Source organism: Peromyscus maniculatus, chromosome 21 (genome assembly GCF_049852395.1).
Source record: "Peromyscus maniculatus bairdii isolate BWxNUB_F1_BW_parent chromosome 21, HU_Pman_BW_mat_3.1, whole genome shotgun sequence".
NCBI lineage: Eukaryota > Metazoa > Chordata > Mammalia > Rodentia > Cricetidae > Peromyscus > Peromyscus maniculatus.
This window is the reverse complement of record NC_134872.1, coordinates 20,287,403-20,311,023: the sequence shown is the minus strand read 5'-3', so window position 1 is coordinate 20,311,023 and position 23,621 is coordinate 20,287,403. Positions and strand designations below refer to the sequence as shown.

The 23,621-nt window shown below is 43.5% G+C and overlaps 1 long non-coding RNA gene across 6 annotated transcripts; it reads left to right on the top strand.

Moving 5' to 3' along the window:
- Positions 1-3,871: 3,871 nt before the first annotated feature.
- Positions 3,872-22,006, top strand: LOC143269858 (uncharacterized). Of its 6 annotated transcripts, none has more exons than XR_013046630.1 (5): positions 3,874-3,978; positions 9,608-9,822; positions 18,710-18,825; positions 21,369-21,457; positions 21,884-22,006. It is a non-coding gene; the product is annotated as an uncharacterized LOC143269858 (long non-coding RNA). The 6 variants fall into 6 exon arrangements; XR_013046631.1 differs by having other exon boundaries at positions 18,710-18,829; XR_013046632.1 differs by having other exon boundaries at positions 3,885-3,978; positions 9,650-9,822.
- Positions 22,007-23,621: the final 1,615 nt, after the last annotated feature.

Genomic DNA, 23,621 nt, shown 5'->3' with positions numbered 1-23,621 from the left:
TAGTAATAGGAAAGAATACAGCCTTTGAGGATATATACTATATATCCTCATATCATGGTGGAGTCCTTCCTGTGCAGCCTTGGTTACCATGGGGATCATGGTGCAGGATGTCCCAAGTTGTTGGCATGGGAAGGTTTTAAGTGTTTATTTACTTTCGTGTATAATATATGCCTGAACGGGGGCAGAAACAGAACAGAATGTCCCATGAGTGCTTTGGATGAGGCATGTCACTAGGGAGTCACAGCTTTCTGAGTACACTGTCAGGATAAGAAAGAGGATCCTTTGTGCCCATCATAAATGGCTACCGAGGACTCCTTTCCTACTTTGTGTTGGGCACCATTGGCATTATTAAGATAAAGTCTAGGGAGTCATGTCCTCGGGAGCTTGTTGCAGAGAGGCACGTGTATAGGAATGTCTCCAGATGCCCACCATGGCTCAGGCTTCTGTCTCTAATTTGTCTCCTTTTGTTAAAAAGATGGAATTGCAAATAAGGTTCAAAGGAATTTGGGCTTAGGGAAGTTGGCCTGAGAATGGAAAGGCTGGAAAGACATGAGGGAAGATTGGATGAGATGGAACAAAGGACAAGCTAAGCCTGGGATGAGCCTGTCTGTGTTTTCCCTGTGTAGCTGGGTACAATTGTCCTCCTTTGGGGGGTTTGCTTACTGAGTGTCATCATCAGCATTTTCTAGAGGAACGAATGTGAAGAGTGAATATCTATCAAAAGAAGGTTATTAGACCAACTTACACTAGAAGATCTTAGTAGCCTAAGGTTGAAAACTCGGGGCAGCAGCTCAGTCCAGGAAGCTAGATTTCTCAGCTACCCCGGTCTGGGGCTAAAAGCCTCAGGGATTCCTAGGGAGATACTGGTCTCCAGTCCATCCATGTTGGAGCTGGGAGAAGCTGGTTTTGATCTTGGGGAAGGAATGTGGTAGTGTCTAGGAACTGAACAGCGACAGGCAGGAAGCAAAGCCTTTGCTCCAGAGTTCCTTTATCTATGTCATCAGCAGAAGGGGCCACCTGGATTCGAGGTAGCTCTTCCCACTTCCTGTAACCCAATCAGGACACCCCTTCACAGGTGTGCCCACCATCTTGTCTTCCAGTGGATTCTAGATCCAAGTCCAGTTGCCAACAAGATAATCATGCTGACCATCTTTCCAGACTGGGATGTCCCCTCCCGGGGAGCAAGGACGAAAGATGGTGTCCACTCCATTTATTAGCGTATATCAAAGGGCTGGTACTGTAAATAGGTATATAGATGGAGATGAGTAAATGGATACCATATAGAGCCAGGAAGGAAGTACTGAAGGTTTGGTCATGTGAGGAGCAATGCATCATCCCACAGGGTTTCAGAGAGAAAATAATAATCTGATTATTCAGAGTTATCTTGGTCTTATAATACTCCTGTTAGTTGGGCAGATGCCCAGAATTTAAAGAAAGGGCCAATGTTAAGACTCAACATGAGAGGCCAGATAGGGACAATTTAACTCAGTTCAGCAACACATACCATCTATGAGCCAGGCATTATGGCATGGTATGGCAATGCTACCCAGGCTAGGTTAAGATCAACTCCATCAGAGTTTCAAAGGGAGCACGATTGTGGTTTAGGGGGGGAAATAGTAGCTTCACAGAAAAGGCAGGGAGCCAAGTCAAATTTGGATAACGGGTAGGATTTTTTCTAGAATGAGAGAAACAGGCATTCCAATAAAAACGAGAGGTGTGCCGAGTGTTTAGCATGCTGTTTACTTCAGACAGTTGATTTCTTCTTTGCAGATCAATCAATGAGGCACGATTGTAATGAGGAACTCACCTTCCCAGGGGAGCTGTCACTTGAATGTAGACCTCTCCAACTGTAATTTTGCAGAATGATGATAACAGTTAACATTTATTGAACCGTCTCGTCTTTATCCAGTAGGAAAACCCCATTCTTCGTCGGAGCTGTTCAAGCATCCCTTGCCTGCAAACTTCTGTGAGTGCTCTGAATACACCTCAATTAGAGTATTAATCTCACCATACTGCAACTGTCCAGGAATTTGGAGAGGGAAGCTGTGTGTGTCCGCTGCTTCCTCCAGATGAGTCCCGGGTATCAATCAATGTTGTAGGGAAGAGGATAGATGGGAGCGGGAATTTCCCGACGTAGATGTGGATACTTAGATGGGCCAAATCAACCGCCCGAGGCAGGTCTCAGAGAAAACCGGATCCTAGCTTGAGTGAGAGTTAGATAAAGGGAGAATGAGACAGGTGACAGAGGAGTCACTCAGCTTGCAGTGACCCAGTGAGACCATTCTGAGGCACCAGGTAGCAGTTTACCGCCACGAGCCCCACATGGGCATCGTGGCAGGAAACAAGACGACCTCGGAGTTTCTGAAGACACCAAAATTGTTTTAATGACTATGTATCTCCACACCGGGAGAAAAAGAATCTGCATATCCGACTTGCGCCTTTGCTGCTGTTCCTGCTCAGGAAAAGGTTAAGCGGAAGTTTAGAAGTTCACTCTGTATTAGGAGCATGAAGTTACCAGGGCAGCAGCCTGTTCCACATGCTCTGGAGTGGCTTCTGCTTGGTTGGTTTGTGTGGGGCGTTTACCCACCACCCCCACAGCTCCCCAGAGTTTTCTTGAGTGCGATCAGCAGGAAATATTAGATAGAAGGATTTATAGCGGAGAATCTTGCGGAGATAAACAGATAGAAAATAAAGGATAGCCTCGAGAGGACCTGGAACCTATTCCAACGGGCCCCGACTGTCTCTGGCCCAGGGTTTTTATAGAGACGCCAAGGGGTGGAGCAAAAGACCTCCTCCCCCAGCACAGCCAAGTGCAGACCATCTCAGACACCTGCACTCAGGCCCGTGGTCCTGATCATCCTCTATTCGGACCTGCTGGGTAAAGCCACGGGAACCCCAGAACGGGCTCCCACAGGTTTGGTTGATTTTTTTGAGGCAGGGTTTCTCTGTGTAGCCTTGGGTGTTCCAGAACTGGCTCTGTAGACCAGGTTGGCCTTGAACTCAGAGACCCACCTGCCTCTGCTTCCCGAGTTCTGGGATTAAAGGCGTGCGCCGTCACTGCCCGGCTTGGAGTGGCTTCTAAAGGGGACATTAGGTTGAGCTGGGCTTTGGAAAGCCTCAGAAATGGAGGTAGGAGACAGGGGTCTTCATGTACTGTGCATGCTTATTTTGCTTCATTAGGGCCCTGTCTAGTTTCAGCCTGTAAGCAGTGGTTCTCAGCCTGCAGGGGTTGAAGGACCCTTTCAGAGGGGTCACTAAGACTGTCATCACTAAGACTGTCGGAAAACACAGATATTTACATTATGATTGACAACAGTAGCAAATTACAGTTATGAAGTAGCAACAAAAAAAACTATGGTTTGGGGTCACCACAACCTGAGGAACTGTATTAAAAAGGTCGCAGCATCAGGAATGTTGAGAATCACTGCTTTACAGGGGGTGTATATATGCATCCTTGTGTGTGTGTGTGTGTGTGTGTGTGTGTGTGTGTGTGTGTGTGTGTGTGTATTATCTTGGATTCCTGAAGGTCAGGTCAAGCTAGACTATACCTTCTGGAATTTTCGGGTGGCATTTCACGCAGTTTGCTGGGCTCACGAAGGCCACTTGTAAGGCATCCCCAGTTACTAGTCTTTACGTGGAAATCTGCAGGTTTGTGGCTCCTGGGGAGTGGTCATCATGGAGCAGCATGTTTCTCTGTATGAGAAGTGGTTGAAGCTGGTTTGGCCTTGTCTATGTGTCTGCTCCCTCGCTTTGTGCCGTTCTCCACTGTTCTCCACGAGAAATCCTTCCCCATCTCCTTCTTCTCTATGGTGAGAGCCAGCAACATCCTAGCTTGGGTCTGACATCACAGTCACTTGGAATCAATCGTTATCTAACCTGAAAAGGCCATGGAGTGAGTTCAAGAATTAAGTCTTTGCAGTTGTACACTGTTGGATTTTTGTGCTGTTACATCCTTGTTGATGTGTTAATAGAAAATCAGTAAGTTTTAGTTTTAATTACAGGTGTGTGTGTGTGTGTGTGTGTGTGTGTGTGTGTGTGTGTGTTTATGCATGTGAGTTCAGTACCTGCAGAAATGAGAAAAAGAGCTTTGGACCCCCTGGTGTTGGAGTTACGGATAGTTAGGAGCTGCCTGACTTGGGTTCTGGGGAGCAAACTGGGGTCCCATGGAAGAGAGGTACCTGCTCTTATCTGCTGAGCCATCTCTGCATCCTCAGCAGTAAGAGTTGGTAGAGTGTATACTGTGTATTAGCATTGGGCAGAGCCGTGTACAGTTGTTCTCTCCTTTGGATGTGGTGAGAACTTTGAGGGGAAGGTAGACCTTCTCAACTTACTGATGAGGAAGCTAAAGTTGGGCAGGTTGAAGAGGTTTGTTGTCCTTTGACCTGGTCCTTGCTCTTACCTGCTTTGTTTTGTCATACATCCTGACCCAATGTCTTGACTTTTGTTAATGTTTCCATGGGACACAAGGGCCAAGATCTCAAACGCTTAGATCTCCCAGGTAGGGAATCTCTGCTGGAGACACACTTCTAAAAGTTTGACCAGGCTTCTCATGGTCTGGACAAGAAAGTAAGAAGACCGGATTAATAAGCTAATGCTCTCAGTCTATAAAAGCCTATTATTCTTCTCATAAGAGAAGACCAGAGGCATATATATGTATATATAATTTCATATCATAAAACAATATTCTACACCTATAAAAATAATTGTATTACAGCACTAATTTTATGGTATGTTGGAAGTCACATAAAAATATAAATACTTATTACCAATAAAATATTGGATAAGCAAATTCGGAAGACTATATGTTACATAAATGTGTGTGTGTGTGTGTGTGTGTGTGTGTGTGTGTATGAAATCTGTTTTGGAAATACTGGTCTGTGTAACATATCTTAAAGCTACAGGCTATATAATGCTTAACATCTTATTGGATAATTATAGACCAGCAATATTGTTGGTGTGAATAGATACCATTTCCACAGCAGTTACCAAATGACAACAAACCAAGGAATAATGATACAACAAAAACCAAAGTAATTTGTGATTAAGAAAACAAGAGTAGCTACAGTTGAAAGAGCACTGCTAACCAACCAAGATGCACTGGTAATACGTTGACAAAGGGACCCTTCCAGAATCATGCAGGAATTACAGCTGCACGCACGAGTTTGTGTAGAAAATGGCAACATTTGCCAGGCATTGTGTGGGAGCCAGGGTTGTTGGCAGAGCAATGAATTAATGTCCTCAATAAACTAGCAATGTGCTAACGTGAATTTATGACGACTGAAATGTAGTGATCTCTAATTGCCCACTTTATAGTCCTTGGTCTGCAAATTAAATCGGGTCAGTTTCCTTTGGTTGCATTGGTGGCTGATCCATGGGCATTTAGTTTGATAATATTCTAGATGTCTGTTGAATCAGATTGCAAACATTTCCTCTGACTTGGGCCCTAAGTTCAGTGTAAATCTGACAAATACTTGCCCAACTAAAGACTGAAGCCTGGGGGTTTTGCTCCTTACACATTTTCAGAATGGTCTTGGTGGGTCTATGGGTTGACTCCAGGGATGCATTTGCTTTGCCAGATGTCTTGTGGATGGAAGGGTAATTTGTGTTGAGAACTTGTTTGGTTTGACCTGACTCTGGCTGAGTACCACCCTTCTGAAGACTCAGAGGTTGCCATTGCTGTTGGCTGTGAACCAGCAGGATGCTATGATGAATCTCTGTGGTAGATACAATGCCAAGAGCCAGGTGGGGAGGATGCTTCTGGATCCTTGACTGGGAGAAGTTGGCTAAAGGCCTTTTTGTGGCTTTGCCCCATGGCCCCTGTCTGGACTACCATTTGGGTCATTTTCTGATTCATCCTCTCTTCCTTCCTTCTTTCTTCCCTCCTTCCCTCCCTCCCTTCCCCCTCTTTCTTTCTTTCTTTCTTTCTTTCTTTCTTTCTTTCTTTCTTTCTTTCTTTCTTTCTTTCTTTCTTTCTTTCTTTCTTTCTTTCTCTCTCTCTCTCTCTCTCTCTCTCTCTCTCTCTCTCTCTCTTTCTTCTTCTTCTTCTTCTTCTTCTTCTTCTTCTTCTTCTTCTTCTTCTTCTCTCTCTCTCTCTCTCTCTCTCTCTCTCTCTCTCTCTCCCCCCCCACTTCCCCCCCCTCTCATTTACCTCCCAGTCTTGCCTGGCCTCCTCACTGCCTCTGGACTACCATCTGGGTAATTTCCTGACTCATTCTTTATCTATCCATATCTCTCATCTATCTATCTATCTATCTATCTATCTATCTATCTATCTATCTATCTATCTATCCATCCATCCATCCATCCATCCATCCATCCATCCATCCATCCACCCACCCCCCTCCCTCCCTCCCTCCCTACCTCCCTCCCTACCTCCCTACCTCCCAGTCTTGTCCGACCTCCTCACTGCCTCAATAATGAACAAGTGAGTAACTTGGGACCTGTTCCAATGAGCATTGAGCTTTTCCAACTAGAAGCACTTAAAAACATGTTCAAGGTCAATGGTTGCTAGTTTCAAAGTATCTCAGAGGTACTCAGTCTTCTTGCATGCATTTCCAGCATTTTTGTATCCCAGTTATAGATTAACTGTTTGCTCCAACGCAGATGCAGTGATTTCCTAACCTCCTGGTACCTCAGAATGTGATCTTGTTTGGAAACAGACTCTTTACAGCGGTCATTAAGTAAAATGAAGATAGAAGGGTGGGTTCTAGTGGGTAGGATAACAGACGCCCATATTTAACCTATGAGTCTGAGTACAGCTCAGGGTAGCAGAAGCTTCAAGAAAGACACAAAACAGATGTTCTGTTAGTTTTCAGAATTCAGTAGAATTTTATTGTTTAACCCAACTGGTTTGTCACATCATTTTGCTGACTGTATTAATTTCTTAAGATTTCATTCAGTGTTACAAGTCTTTACAAACAAGGCATGACGCAGAGTGGAAGGCATAGAACTCTTGTTTAATACACTACCCCCTTCTCAACCTTTCCCCTCGCTTCCCTGCTGGACCCTACCTCCTCTGGTCCTGCCCTCTCTTTAGTATGTATGCACAATGAAGCCCCTCTGGCATACTTAGTTCACATGATAGTCCATTCTTCAGATCTTTCTAGAAAAATGACAAGCGGAAAAAAAGTTCTTATTTCCCTTTGATTTCTTTCCTTTTGTCCCCTCTTGAAGAAACTCCAAGTAGTCTTCTGCCTTCGACACTTCACCAACACAAATCTTGAGAGAGACACAATGGTCATAAGAGTAAGGCCCTCGGAGCTTTTTGAGTCTCCGCTAGCAAATACTTATATCCTCATTTAAATCGTTTCTCCATTTGCCCCCAAGATGCCGCTATCACCGGTTCACCTCCCATTCCAACAGACACCCCTCCATGTCTTTGCAAAGATTACCCCTTCATTTTTTTGCTCTAAGACTCAGACCCCGCTTCCTTCCCCTCTTTCCTCTTCACTTTTATTTCCTTAGACAGTCTCACATAGCCCAGGCTAGTCCCCAACTTAGTTGAGGATAACCTTCAATACCTGACCCTCCTGCTTCCCCCTCCCAGGTTGTAGAATTACTGATGGAAATGCATTATCACACCTGATGAGTTCACAGAATTCTCTTATACCTGCTCCCCTCTGTCTAGGGGAGAGTTACCCTCACAGTTCCAAGTTTCTAAATGATGATCATCACCATACGCAGTTTTCAGTTTTCATCTTTCCTCTGCTGCTGGGCGAGGCACCCACCTGACACCTCCCTGTCCATGTCTCATTGGTCCTCTCATTAAATGAGGCCATACTCAACTACGTGTCTCACTTCTTACCAGTACTTTCTTTGTCTTCTAGCCAGGCTCTTGCCACAGTATGTGGGAAGACCACCTATCGATGGATCAGATCCAGCTCGAAACTCACATCTAATTTCTTATGTAATCTTTCGGAAGGGAAGGATATTGACTCACCCTTCAGAAAGTCTATAAAAAGCAAGAAATTCTCCCACCTGCATGACTCATGCTTTGGCCCAAACTGCCATGGTCTCACACCTGGTTTGAGCAGTCGCCTCCTAATTGGTTCCCATGATTCTGCCCTCGACAGAATCTTCACAGCTGTGATGTTCAACTGATTGAAAAATAATAGCTTTATTCACATGCTGTGCAGCTTACTCATTTTAAGTGCACAGTTGTACGGCTTTAAGTACACATATAAAGCTGTACAACTGCCACTCCACTAAATTTTAGAACATTGCCCCCCACTTTCCTTTGATAGAGATCCTATATCAATGATTAGTTACTTCTTGTTTCTTTCAAATATTCCCTGACTTCTTGGTCCCAGGCAATTCTAAAGGTGTTTCCTGTTTCTACAGACTAACTTGTCTTGGACACTCAATATGGAAGAATCACACTCTATTTTTTCATCTGTCCCTGACTCCTTTAATTTATCACAGTGTGATTGAAGGTTCATTCTGATTACAGCGTGCATCAGTGTTCCATTGTTTTAAATCATCCAAAGCTGTTTTACAGTATGGTTATATTACTTTATGTCCATCGGTTGATGGACGTTTGAGTCATTTCCATTTTAGGGTCAATTATGAAGAATCTGCCCATGAGTGTTTGTGGATAAGCTTTTACACAGGCGTGTGTTTTCATTTCTCCTGGGTATAGAGCAAGCAGCGGAATCGATGAGTCATTCAGCAACTCTGTTTAACATTTTGCGGAACTGACAGACGTTTTCCAATGTGATTGCACCATTTTGCATTCCCACCAGCAGTGCAGGAGATGGCTAATTTTTCTCCATCCTTGATACAATCTGATGGCTTTGCTTACAGCGGTCCTAGTGGGTGTGAGTCAACGACCACTGGGTGGACTGAAATCACCATCTCCACTTTTCCTTGCTCCTGACGGCTGTCACTCACAGGAAAACCCACGGTCCACACACCAGCTGTTCAGGCCCTGTGTGATTCGCCTCCCACTCCCCCACTCTTGCCTCATTTCCCGCCACATCCCCTGTGATTTAACATGCTCTGCTGGAGCTTGACTCTGCAGTTATTGGTCTTTCTAGGATGTGTTTCTTCCAGATGTTCCAGGAGGTGGCTCCTTCCCCACCTTGGGGCTTCACTTATCAGCTTTTCATTGGAATTCTGCTCACCCTATTACCCAGCCCTTCTGATTGCCATTTCCTCTTGGTTCTCAACACTGTCTGAATGCTTGAATTTTAATTTCATGTTTTCATGCTCTCCTCCTCAGGAAACATATCACCTCTCTCTCTCTTCCTCTCCCCCTACCCTCCCTCACTCTCTTCTTTCCTTCCTCTCCCTCTGCCTTTCCCCACTTTCTCCTTTCATCCCTCCCTCCCTCCCTCCTTCTCACTCACACTCTCATAGTGGGGGTTAAACCTAAGGCTTCCCATCTGCTAGGAAATGAATTGCTCTACCCTTGAGCTTCAGCTCTCCATTCATTCATTCATTCATTCATTCATTGTTTGTTTATTTGTTTATTCATCATTCATTCATTTGTTTGTTATTTATTAACACCATCTCATCAAAATGCTCAGGCTGCTTTGAACTCGTCTTATCCTCTTATCCTCTTGCCTTAGCCTGCTGGAGTAATGAGATTTCAAATGGTGTCTTCTAGGTCCAGCTTCCCCGACTCACCTTTTACTCTCCATTTACTCAGAATAGTGTCCACAACACAAAGGGAGCTGAAAAAAAAATACTGAACAAAAAAAGTCACCTGAGAGAACTATGGGCAACTTTTCTTTAACCCCAAAGAAGTCTGTCTGTTGTACCTCTGCCTCATACCACAGCCAGAAAATGAAAGCATTATGGACTAGAAAGACCTTCCAACAGGTTGGTAATACAATCCACATGGGTCTTCTTCTGATCATGTCTAAAGTGTTTAGAGTGTAGTGAGTGGGTAGCTGTTTCAGCTTTGACCTTGAAGCACTGCCCCTAGTGAGGTAAACTGCCACACCTGTCTATGACCTGCCCCTGGGGCATGGCCGAGATGGGACCCCTTAAGACCCAAGATACGAATGTGCCTGCTCTCTTGGCTCCTTGTGATCCTGGATGCTGGATTGCAGGTCAAGTCAGAGTTCTCAAGAGAACCATGCTGGACTGTACCTCACCCCTCCCGGGTCCTGTAACCAACCCCTTTACCGGCTGTAAGTTACCCCAAAATAAACCTCTTTTAACTACCAAATAAACTACGTGAAATTACCTCATTAATTGCCACTTTATTAAAGCCTTGACAAAAACTTATATAATTTAAATGTAGTAGATGTATGTATATAGGCATATAATATACATGTGTATACATACATGTTATTCATTTTTTTCCTAAATATTTTTAGTTATTTAAGAATGAGGGGAAATTGGGAACAGTAATGACATTAACATATTTGACCCATGGAAATTTGACTCCTTTTGTTCTTTTGGACCTTTTGAAAAGTATAGGTATTGTTATAAATATAATTACTAAATTGATGGGTATATGTGTGTATGCCTGTTGCTAATTTGCTGTGATATTCTGAATATACCACATAACCGTCCTGATATAATTTCCCTATTTAATAACAAGAGATTTGAACTACATAATCTTTTACACCCTCCTAGCCACAGCATTACAGGTTCTGTCATTTTTTTTTACCTAATACAATATTAATGCTGGTTTAATTTCTAGAACATGGGGTCCTGGGAATTGGCAGGCATCAGCAAAAAAAAAAAAAAAAAAAGGATAAATAAATAAATAAATAAATAAATAAATAAATAAATAAATCTCCCAATGTAATCTGAACATAGTGGTGCTTAATGTATTTTTGTATCTGGGCTTGGAGGGATCATGCTTTGAGTTGGCAATATGGGGAATTCAGTTATTATTTCTGACAGTGGTTGGGCCTACTGAAGGATGCACTGTATCTGCCAGTATAACTGACCAATCAGGGAACAAGGATAGAATTAAGAATTTCAAAGTAGTTGAAGGGCTTTAATAGATGTATCCTAATGAGGACTCTTGATTCTTTTAGGGACCATAGAGTATGTCTTATAAAACTTTCATTATGCAGAATGAGCTACTTCAAGCCAGGGGAGATGGGAGGTGGTATGTGAAGAAGGAGAAGATGAGAGCTTTGGGCTTGGCAGGGTATCCAGTGGGCTGAGCAGGAAGTGGATACTCTTGCTCATGATAGATCAGCTGGTTTCTTATTCCTCTGTCTGTTGGGAGGGGAAGAATCAGACTGTGTGGGCTTGACAATATGGTGAATGATGAGCATTTGTGAACCTTGTAGAATTAAAAAACCTTTGTTCTTATAAAACAAAAACATTTATTAATAGCTTGTGAGGACCAGAGTCAATTTGAGCCTCTGTGGTAACGTGTTCCAAAGCTGGCTCTTTCTGTGACAACTTCATCTGTGATTGACTTGTTCTGAGGCTACCTCAGCTTAGAGGTTCTTTAGTGGGGTCAGCTTCCAGGTGGTTATGGCCAGAACTTCAGCTACGAGTGGAACTTCTGGCCACAGCCTGCCTAGAAGAAGAGAAGCTGGAGGACGTTGGGAAGCATGACAGCATGGTCTGGAAGTGCTCCTGGCCTTCTGAGTATTTTCATGGTCTTCTGATTCTGTGCAATCCTAGGCTATCTCCACGCTAGAGTCCCTGGGGATGTCTTGGCTTGTGAATCTCTCTTCGTGTCTCTGAGCATGTGGATTCAAGAAGGGAGCCTTGAGCTCAGAGGTGGTCTGTAGTCTTCGTGCTGAGCATTGGAGTTGATTAATTAGCAGTGATTTCCTGGAGCAGTTCACAGAAAAGGATTTCTTATCTGGGTTCAGCAGAAAAGAATACCTCCTTGGGTTAGCAATGTCATGCCTTATAAGAGAAGGGTAAGCAAGTATGCACAAGCTATGCGTTCACAATATCAGATCTAGCTCCTCCCTCCTATCCTTGCAGAGCAAGTTGAGGCCAGAAGAGGGGAAATGACCTGCCTGAGGTCACACAGCTAATTAGACAGGTGGCCACAAACCCAGGTTTCCTTCCTTGGATGCCAAACTACCTTGAAGCATGCTGTTTGGGAGTTACTGTGATAAAGACTTCTGTTTCTTAAGGACAGCCAGCCACACAGTGGGGAGGAAAACACGCAGCTGAGAAGACTGGGCATGTGACAATAGTTGAACAGCCTGCTTTGAGAAGTACTCTCAACTCTGCTTTTGTTCTTGGCTCGCCATGGCCTAAAATAACACAGGTTGGCTTACATCAGCTGTGAAAGCTGCAGGTTGGTGGAGGCTGCAAACACCACTCTTTGAGCAGCTAACTGTTCTAAAGAAGTATAGGCAGACTTTTCTGTCCTACCAGCCCGCTCCCAAATAACCATAGAGAGACTTAATATTAATTATAAATGTTCCGCTGATAGCTTAGGCTTGTTTTTAGCTAGCTCTTATAGCTTAACCCATTTCTATTAATCTATGTGTCACCCCTAGGCTCCTTTACCTCATCTACGTATTTCCCATGCTGCTTCTTCAGTATCTCATGGCATCTCCTCAGACTCTGGCCTTTTTCTTCCCAGCATTCTCTCTTCCCCAAATATCCTGCCTGGTTATCAGCCAAAAAGCATTTTATTAACCATGAGAGCAATGCATCTTCACAATGTACAGAAGGATTATTCCACAGCAAAGAAAGTTCATTATTTTATAGAGACACAGGAAGTATGTATGCTTCTTTCAAATAGTTTAGCCTTGAAATTTATGATATGTTGCCTTTGTGTTTTAGAATTCAGTATCAGATTTCTGCTAAAGGCATGGTTGCTGACTTAGGTCCTTGTGGATTATAATTTTATCATAGGGGTTTGTGTCTAATATGCTCTGTCATGGATGCTGATCCCCAATTTAGGCCCTCAGGTGCTCAGAGTGTGAGCTGTTCTTTAGGACTGTGTTTGGTGGAAGGACTTGTCCAGCCCATGGTATCTTCTCCAGGGGCAGACTGCCTTTGGGAACTGGTAGATGTCCATACTGAGGCTCTATAGCAACTCCAAAGGGCCACCCCGCCTCCAGCTTTCACTGTGGGATCATCAAAGGCTTCACTTAGACTTTTTCCGTGTTCTACCCTGTTGGTTTTGTTTTTCCTTTCTAGGAAAGTATTATTTCACAGCACTCACCCTAGTAAACATCCCACATGCATGTCACCCTCAGAGACATTCCCAGAAATGTTATCCCAGTCTGGTTAGGACATAAAACAAGCCATTACAAACATACCTGTTATCAGATTGGCACTCATACACACCCTAGTCACAATCTCTAAATAAAGATAACAGCATTGTAATTTTGCTAGTATGACATGACTAGCCTGTGCACCCACAAGCCTTCTCCTGAAGAGCAGATAAAAATTTTAAGCAGTATTAATTTCTCTCTTGGTAGTCTGTAATTTAGAAACCATGATGTACAATTAACAACATTTAAACACTGGTAGAGAATCAATATATTTTATATTTAATGATAGAGAATAAGAAAGAAAAGAAAATAAACCCATACATTTAATGTGTGTGTGTGTGTGTGTGTGTGTGTGTGTGTGTGTGTGTGTGTACATTCATAAAAAATAAGGAAATACTTATGTGTGAGAATTATCCCTTTGCTTCTAAGACTGGTCATAGCTGGTGTCTGTTATGGCTTTTTTCTGTTGTACCCTCTGGATTGCATTTGACTTCATTATGCTGGTCATGGTTCTTTATGTAAATTGACTCCAGGTTGGTCTAGACTGGGCTCTTGTAGTGTTTCCTTGACCTTAGAGTCACAGGACAAGGTAATACTAGGGAGCCCAAAGCATGTCTAATATTACAGATACGATATTCCTTCCCTTCACTGTGGACTGCTCATTCAATTTCCCCTTGAAAGGTAGAGTCAATGAGCATGCGTCCTAACTCCTAATTCTGTTTATTTATTCCGAGATGCAGGAGCCAAAACTGTGTGGCTGGCAACCTTAACATTGGTTCAGTGGGATCACTGCTGTGTCTGTTGGTGGAGTCACTCCTGTATGTAATGCCCTCAGTTCTGCTCATGTGTCACTGGGGACGGTGTCGAGGAGCACAACCTTACTTCCAACCCCTTACTTCCTGACTATGGGAGGAACAGCACCATATATTAGATACTGGCTCAGAAAATACAAAGCCTTCTGCAGAATTTTGCCTAAGTCCCTCAAGGAACTGTGACCCGGCTGGCCCTGTAATTGGGTCCTCCTCCAAGGGCTATGGCACTTGTTCTGTCAAGCCATCATCAGGATGTTGGGCAAACATGACAAGACCAGTGGTCTCCATCAGCATGGGCCACCGCCACTCTTCCTTAGCTGCGAAATAAGTTTCTGGGTCATATGTGATTCTTTGTGGAAGATCATGATGGAGGACCAGGATGTCTCTGAGTTCACCGATGGTAATTTGAGCAGAATTTCATTCAGAGACATAAACTTATATTCAGAATTTGTACTTCATGGCTTTCCTTGGTGCAAGTGACCCAGCGCAATCAAACTGCCACTCAAGAGCTGATTGATAGCACTGGAGATGGTGCCATAGTAGAGGTTCAATGTCGGTCTGTACAGTTGATGTCGGTCTGTACAGTGATGGCCGTCTCCAGGCTGAGCCTAAGAGTAGTGCCCATCCTTGTCACCATGATTTTCTTGTTCAAGAACCTAGTGATTGATGACAGGAATAAGTTTGGAAAGAGGCTACTATCATATCTACTGAATTTTTTTGTTTGTTTGTTTGTTTGTTTTGTTTTGGTTTTGGTTTTTCGAGACAAGGTTTCTCTGTAGCTTTGGAGCCTGTCCTGAACTAGCTCTGTAGACCAGGCTGGCCTCGAACTCACAGAGATCCACCTGCCTCTGCCTCCCGAGTGCTGGGGTTACAGGCATGTGCCACCACCACCCGGCTTCTACTGAATTATTTAAGTCTTTCTTTGTTTAGATCTGCTCTCAGTGAATATTCATATGAAGCACAAACATACATTCTTCTTGATCATGCAGAGTGGCCCATCCACATATCTCCTCCCCACAATACCTTTGTGGTCACTTTTTAGATCATGCCCCTATCAGTGATAGTCAAGCCAAACCATTAGCCACAGCTCATGAGTTGGTTTATAACTACATGTCTAGATGTCTCCTTCCAAGTGAAGCACACGGCCCAGTGTTTTGACCACTAGGAATATTTTCCTTCACCATTGTCCTTCAGGGATGTTCCAGAGGGGAGCAGTGACCAAGCTATCCCTTTGGGTTCTGCCTTCATAACATGTAAGAAATCTACAAGGCAGGACCTGTGGTCTCTTTCTCCTCCAGACAATTATAGGGAAATTCCGAAGAGTGCAGAGATGCACAGTAGTTGTGGGGACCATGGACATTGGGCTACTTCTTCCTGTGATTTACCTGTGCCTTTGTGCCTGTTGGAGCCTCATACATGACTAGATCGCTTCTATGTTATAATGGGGTATTGCCGAGTGTGCGTAACTTTTAAGTTTGGGAGATGCAAGGTTGATGATCTTATCATGATAATGCTTAAATCCGCAGGCTGACCTCTAACTAAACTGAATGGGTCATAGTCATCAGCAATACATTAAGAGTCTCGAGAAAGCAGTGGTGTCAGTTTCTGATGTGCTGGAAGGGCTATCTTTGGTGGCCTCTGACATGTACAGCTGTGTGTGGTCATTGACCTAACAAGTGAATTTTTTTTTTCTATCCCTGCCAGTGAGGAAAAAATTAGAAACATCTTGTATTCATGAGAAGACGACATTCTCCAGCTAGGACTCGGTTATTCTTCCTTTTCCCTGTCATCCTTTAGTCTGGAGAGGCTATGGGCAGAGCACCATGCTTGTCTTTCACGTCAATGGCATAGTTACTGGTTCAGAGAAGCAACTGAGTGGGGATTTTGGGAAAAAAATATGTTTCAGGAGGCAAAAGATCAACTGAAATAGACAAATTGCTAAGTTGGTGATGTTTTCAGGGTCATCCTGAGACATCACCTCCAAGGAAAAAGACAAGCTGTTTAATTTCCCCCACCTCTCACTGAAAATGATCAACACTGAGTCAGCTTTTTAAAAGTTCTATGGTAGGGTATTCCAAACTTGGCCCTAGTGCCTCATTCCATGCGCTGTGTGACATGGAACACCGCCAATGTTGAGTGGGTCAAGACCAAGAAAGAACTCTCTAGCAGATCTAACATACATGGCCAGAAACTCTGCCCCTTGAACCATAAAGCCTGGAAGATCCTGGACACTATTAATAGTCTGAACAGTAGAACATACTATGTGATATGTATGACATGTCTTGTGTAGGAACATGGTAGAAACCCTTAGGGTTCTAGATTAATTCCCTATGTAGTAGAGAGCAATGTACTTTTCCAAAAGTGCTTTCTGACTTGTTTCTGGTCCCTGAGAAAATGGAACATCTGACTATGGACCATTAAGCATCATCAATGCCATGGCTGACCACCATGAGATAGAGGTTTTACAATTTCTAATGATTGAGTAGAACGATTAATTAATAATATTCTCCCTCCATCCTCTTCTCTCTCCTTTTTCTTCTTCTCCCTCTTCTTCGTTTTTCTCTCCTTCTTCCTCCTCCATCTGACACCAGCCATAAACAGGGCCAGAACGCACAAGTAGCTGGACAAGCAAGTAGATGAGTATGCCCTGTCCTGCTCTCTACTCTGGTCCAGTCCCTTTTCCTTGGCACACACCTGTGGCCACATAGAAGGTTCCTTGTGACTGGACAACAGAGGATAAAGGCACCTAGCTTGGTTCTTAGATGAGCGGGCTTAGTACAGGGCTGGAAGGAAGCTGAGAGAAGACTGAGGATGTTCTTCAGTTCTGTCCAGTGTGAAAAGGCAGAATAAGAACATATGGAAAGAACACAAGTAGACTGATGGTGTTAATTGGGGTATTTGGCCAGGTGTCTAGGAGTGATGTTAGAAGATACAGGACCAGCTCTAGAGAAGAAGGATGCGGATAAGGAAGTGAGTCAATGGGAATGGTCCTTAAGGTTTTATAGCCTAGATCCATGTCCCATCTACTCTCTGCTTCCTGACTGTGGGTGCATTGTGATCAGTCACCTCCCCTTCTTATTGTCATGGTTTCCCTGCTGCAATAGACTCATGTCCCATCTTAAACTGCCTGCCACAACAAACCCTCCTTTTCTTGAGTTACTTTAATAAATATTTTTGTTATGGTAGCAAACAAGTAGTACGTATGCAAGACATATTTGCTGGGTAAAGAAATAGGACTAAGTAAGCTTAGGGGACTTATTCAAGGCCACGCTGCTAAGTATCACAGTGAGACTGGGACTGCTGAGTGACCTAGCCTCCTGACCTTAGCAGCCACAGGGGTTGGAGCCTTTCCTGTGTGCAGATGGCCATTGTTGAACTGCCTCGTTCCTATCCTGCAAATTAATAGAATACAGCCTCCAATATATCATAGACACACCCTATGGGTTCTCTTCTCCCAAGGAAGCCAAATCCAGGTCTTTTAAAAAAATGTGGATGTGTATGAAAAGTTTGTTTCCACAAGCTCGCTGGCATTCCGTTCTCCCTCAGCAGTATGTCGTCTGCAAATCTCCTTTGCTCTTGGTCGCAGGAAAGGCTGTGTGCTGTTTTAATAGCGTATAAGGACAGTGTCATTGGCACGGATAGGCTGTCCGAGGATGTGACTGCCATCCTGTGCATATGCAAACCAAAGCACACATTCTCCCAGGTTTCTAGAAGGATCACGCTTCTACAGCACGTGGTCCTTGTCACCTCCTCACTGCTGTGAAAATTTTCCATTGCACATCTTAATCATCAAATTTGTTCCCTCTATTTAAAAGAAAGTGAACTAAGCCCCTAAACAGTGGGATGACACCCATTTTTAGATTGATAAGAACCTCTTGTTCTCACTGCCAAAACCCACTGTTGCATTTAAAATATTCAATTATTGTGTTTTTTTAAAATATATATATATTTTTGCATCACTAATCAGCACCAATTTTTTTTTTTGATTTGGCACACATGGAGTATGAACTGTAAACATTCTAGTTTCAAAGATTTGTTCACTCCATTCTACCGGGAAGGAATTTTCCTTTATCAAATGATTCTGTAAACACAAAGGATAAAAGCTTAAGAGGCATAAGTAGTATTTGTCCAAATACTCAACCTAAGTTTAGAAAATGTGTGGGTTTGATAAAAGTGAGCCTGATGGGTACTCATAAAGAAGAAATTAACTTTGAAAGATCATTTATTATGTGTCAGGACCAAATTTCACATATCATTTAACTTTGTTTCTGTTTTTTCCTGTTGTTGGTTTTACTATTATTTATTATTATTATTTCCTAATCATTATTATTTATTATTTTGAGACCAGAGTTCCAGCCTAGGCTGGTCTGACACTAACTCAGATCATTAGGCTTGGTGACAGGTGCCTTTACCTGCTGAGTCATCTCCCTGGCCCTCTTTCCTTTAAATTAAAATTATTTGCATGATAAATAAATTATAAATAAAAATGCTAGGCAAATTCGATGTTGTGTGGAAGGTGGCAATCTAGACGGCAGCACACCAGTCCTTTAAGTTTAGGATTCTCTGACACTGTGGAAAGAATTTTGGAATCAGAGGCATGGATGAGATTTAAGTTCCTCCCCTTATTAAATGTATGGCATGGTATTTCTTATCTATAAATTGCAACAATTGCCTTTTGGCATATTTTTTGTGGGATTTGGAGATTCATATGCTCATCTATTTATTTTTCAGGCCTGAACTACTTACTGGCTACAATATGCTAGTCATCAGGGGTCACAGGAGCACATCTGAGTCCCCCCACCCCCATGGATCAGCTACTCTAACCAGAGCAGAAGGCAGACGCAGAGGCAAGTAAGCAAGAATATGAGGTACTGAGAAAAAACAGGGCAGAACTGGGGCAAAGGTAGAGTAGAAACTCTGAGCCAGGGTGGACAAGTTTGAGATAAGCAGGTGGCCACAGAATAGTCAGCGCAGAGAAGGGAGATAGCAGAAAGCCTGATCACACGATTTGTCAGATGCCAGGGCAGGGAGCACTAGATGGGGAGGACAGAGTCATCGGACTGTGCTTTTGCTGTGATGGGGAGAGGAATAAGCAGCATGTGGCACCCATTAGAAATGATATCTCCAATCAGCGTTCAAACAGCTACATACAGAGTGCAGAGATACCCCGCCCCTTGGTGTTGGGGAGGTCAGGATAGGCAGGAGAGGGGGTTTTGAGTTCTTGGGGCCATAGTCATGCAATCAAGTAAGATGACCACTATCAATTTATTAATAAAAGAATCTTTTTAAAAATGAAGTAGCTCATGTAGTCCTTCTAAAACAGGAACATACAACTGATTATTATCCCCATCTGAATCGGTGAGGAAACCGAAGTACAGGAGGGTATAACACTACTCAAACTGCCAAGTTTCAAAGAAAGCAGGGTCAGATGCATGTGTTTCTCTTGTAGTTCAAGCACAGTTGGTGTGTATAGTGGACGTGACCCCAAGATGGAGTACACAGCCAGGAGATTGCAATGGTTCTTGGGTTTAAATGTCCTTGCTCATAACCTGTGGTCAAAAGGGGTTTTTATCCTGTAGAAAGAGCATGAAAATTGAATGCACACAGGAAATGGTTTTGCAGAGCCCACCATGGGGCCTGTGTACCTTGAATCTTAGAAATACTTGTAAGAGACTAAGGTTGACTTCATGAAGTCACTGTTCTGGACCCAGTTCTGAAGGGAGAAGGGAGACTGTTGTAGGAAGTAAAGATAGAGGTGTTAATTTTAGGTCCCAAGAGCATCTTGGGACATTAATGGAGTGCAACAAACTCATGGCATGGTGGAGCTCGGAATTTGTGGGTGAGGATGGAACAGCCGATTCTATTAATTTGTGACAATGGGGATACCTTGGCTTTCGTTCTAAGGGTGGTGCATTAGTCTCCTGGGGAGGCTATGATAAGATACCATTTTCTGGGAAGCATACACAATGAAAATGTATTCTTACAAGCCACAAGGGTGTCTACTGACAGATATTTTTTTTCTCCTGAGGCTTCTCTCCTGGGTTTGTAGATGTCTACCTTCTCCTTGTCTTCTCATATGGTCATTCCTCAGCAGTGTGTTGTCTGTGTGATACATTCCTTTCAGGATACTAGTCATGTTGTTGAGGGCTCACCAACTCAAATGACCCCACTTCAACTTGAATAACATCCTCAGAGGCCCATTTCTAGGTCTAGTCACTTTTTGAGGCATAGGGGTTCAAGATTGTATATTATGGAGGTATAACCTGGCCTCTAGTGGAGAATGAAGCTCTGACCACTTCCATGTGAGGAGAGCCTGGGATCTGTGCACCCATAGACATCACAACTGTTAGGTGGGTAGATGCTTGAAGCCACACCCCCTGCCCAGTAAGGAAGGGGTGTTGGGGTGCTTTCATTCTCCTTAATTGTCTACTTGATTCACTTGAGAAACATCTAGCAGATTTCTAAAGCATGTCTGGGGGCAGGGATTAATGATGGGATTTCTAGTGATGGTTAAATCTAGAGACCTCCTACCGGATGAATGGATTAATTTGCAGATGTGTTCCTTATATGACAGCCTTACTGGGAAGTATCCAAGGAAGGACCTTGCTGGAGGAGGTCACTGCCGACAGATCCTTAGTGTATGCCTTGTCCCACCCCTTTCTGTAGTCTGTCTTTTTTCCCCCTGCCCTTCATGAAGTGACTGACTTTGTTCTCACACACTTAATGTGTGACAGCGATGTGTGCCTAAACACACAGGTGGATGTACACATAGACTGAACCCTCTGAAGCCACGAGCACGAATTAAAGAGTTCCTCTCTTGAAGTTGAGGTTCTCAGCCCCTTGGTCACAGCAAAAAATGTCTGACTAATGTAGGTGGTGAAGGGGTGAGGGATAGGCCACTGTCAACCCGAAAATATAGGTGAAGAAGTTTGATTTCCCTAGCTTCGTGGAGCTACATATGAAAGTATATAGAATGAAGAGGTAAGAGAGATCCAGATCTTCCCACCCTAGCCTCTTTCTAGGTTCCCCCAGGGATGCAACTACTTATAGCTCCTTAGTTTTCCCATCTGGCAAGTGGGAAAAATAAACGTGGGATTTCATGGCTCCCCATGGGACACAATTACATGTTACTTTAGTGCAGAGACTTGTACCAATGCAGACTGGGTTAGACTTGGTTAGTTCCCCCACCCCCACCCCAATAACGACAAAAAGCCTTTCTGTGCAGGACCAACAAACTCGTATTTTCTAGGTATTAGAAAGCCACGGTTTGGGCCTGAGATAGTCACTCATTTATGATCTGAGATTATTCTAAAAAGGCCTGGCAGCTTTGTCTAATTGGGTAATTGGGATGTTGCCAGATGAAATTCAACTTGTATTTTTTTTTTTTAAGGCTTTGAAGAACTGGTTGCCATGGTAGTGTTCTGCAGACAAGATCCCTCACTGGCTGCCACAAAGCAGCAATAATGGGCTCCTGTTATTGTGAGTTTCAGGTTACCCCACCTGAATACCCTTCAGGGAGGGAGCAGGGTGTGTGAACCCTTAGGAATTAACGAAGGCCTGCCTCAGCTGTCCAGGGGATTTGGCTCAGCCAATAGGGTGATTTATCACTGAAAGGGTGGGAGGGCTTAGGCCTTGCAGAAGCCCAGCTGCTCTGAGAAGACTTCCCAGAACACTTCACTCCTAGCAGCTCGGAGTTGGGGAAGAAATCAGTGCGTGCCCACGGCAATATAAACTTGGTAGTTGCTTGAGGATATGAATATGAGTCTTTTTATATCTGTGGGAACATAGGTGTATGGCTGGGAGAACTGACTCTCGGAAGTAATGTGGTCCTAAAAGTTAATACTGAATGTGACAGTATTACTATTGTACATTTGAGCTGGCCTTTGTTCTAAATTGATTTTCCAGGACACACGATCCTACCCATCATCCCTCAACCTCATGTACTCGAGTGTTTATTGTAAGAATATGAAACATCTCCCCCAGATTCAGTGTTTTGGCTTCATTAAAAGTTCTTCTGGTCGCTCTTCAGTCATGTCAATATTTACCTTGGACAATGCTTTGTATCCTTTTATTTATAATTCCAGAATTCTCCAAGACAAACTGATTATTCGTGACTTGCTGGCCTCAGTTACAATTTAAACATACCTCAGGTTGACTCTGAAGAGCACAAGCCTCCCAAACTACTTCCTCTGAGTCTCTTCACAGGTCTCCAGTTTGTATAGTTCTACAATTTTTTCACACTCCATGTTCTTTCTCATCTCTCATCTTCTAAGAAGGTCTTTTTCCCACTAGAATCTTCGCTTGTGAACATTTTCTTTTAAAATCCCAGGATCCCTTTTTTTCCTCACTGAGGATGCTTTTTTTTTTTTTTTTTTTTTTCCACCCAGAGCTGAGGACCGAACCCAGGGCTTTGTGCTTGCTAGGCAAGTACTCTACCACTGAGCTAAATCCCCAACCCCCTGAGGATGCTTTTAACTCAGTGTGTTGTGCCCACATTCTGTGCATTGTGCCCACACTCTGTGCCCTTCCACTGGTTTCCTGTTGTGCACAGTCTCTCTGTGATGGTTATCTTTAATTGGCCGAATTGACACCACCTAGCATCATGTGAGAAGAGAGTCTCAGTGAGGGATTGTCTACACTGGGTTGGCCCATGGTCATATTTGTGGGAGGTAGTCTTACTTGAGTTACTTGATGTGGGAAGACCGAGCCCACTATGGGCTGCCCCATTCCCTAGGCATCGGGTACCGAACTGCAGAAGAGCAGAGAAATTGAGCTGAGCAAGCAAGCATGTCTTCATTCTCTCTAGCTGCTCTTGGTTGTGGATGTGGTGTGACTAGCTGCCTTGAGTTTCTGCTCTGACATTCCTGCGGTGATGGACTGTAACCTGAAATGATGATGTAAAATAAACCTCCTATCCTGTAATTTTTTTTAATCCAAATATTTTAATCACATCAACAGAAACAACACCCAAGACACTCCCTCAGTGACAATCTCATCACTGGTTCAAAAGACAGGTGGCTCCTGTACCTGCTACTGGAAGGCAGAGCTTAACCCTCCTGGTGACCAGGAGGCCTTAGACGCCAAACAGTCATGAGACGTCAAGTGTGTCTCTCCTGAGTGGCCCATTCAGAGCCAGGCATCCTTCCTTAACCAGACAGGGTTTTACAAACTGGTGTCCCGATTTCCCTCCCCTCTCCATGCCTCAAGGTTACAAATTGTTTGGCAATCCCTACATAATTCACATACATTATTACATTTGTTGTTTACAACAGCATTGTTTGGGAGACCCAGGGGATTTAAGTGACCACTTTAAGATCAAGAGGCGAGTTCCATAAGAAGGATTTATACCCCCGAGTTATTTATAATAGTAAATGACCAGGATTTGTGCAAGTCTTTCTGTTTCTCTAAGACTTTGTACTACTTCTCAATTTGAGGACACTGCCCGCGCTTTTTCCTTTGTGAAAACTGCTCAGCCTCTCCTTTGGACCAATCCATCTTTAAAACATCTCTTGTTCACTTAAAAACAAAGCAAGCAAACAAACAAAATTCCAGATTCAGTTTGGCTTTTTGTAAAAATTGTCTGTGGTTTCTAGAACTCTGGATGAGGATTTCTTTCTTTCTGTTCTGTAATACCCTTAAAATG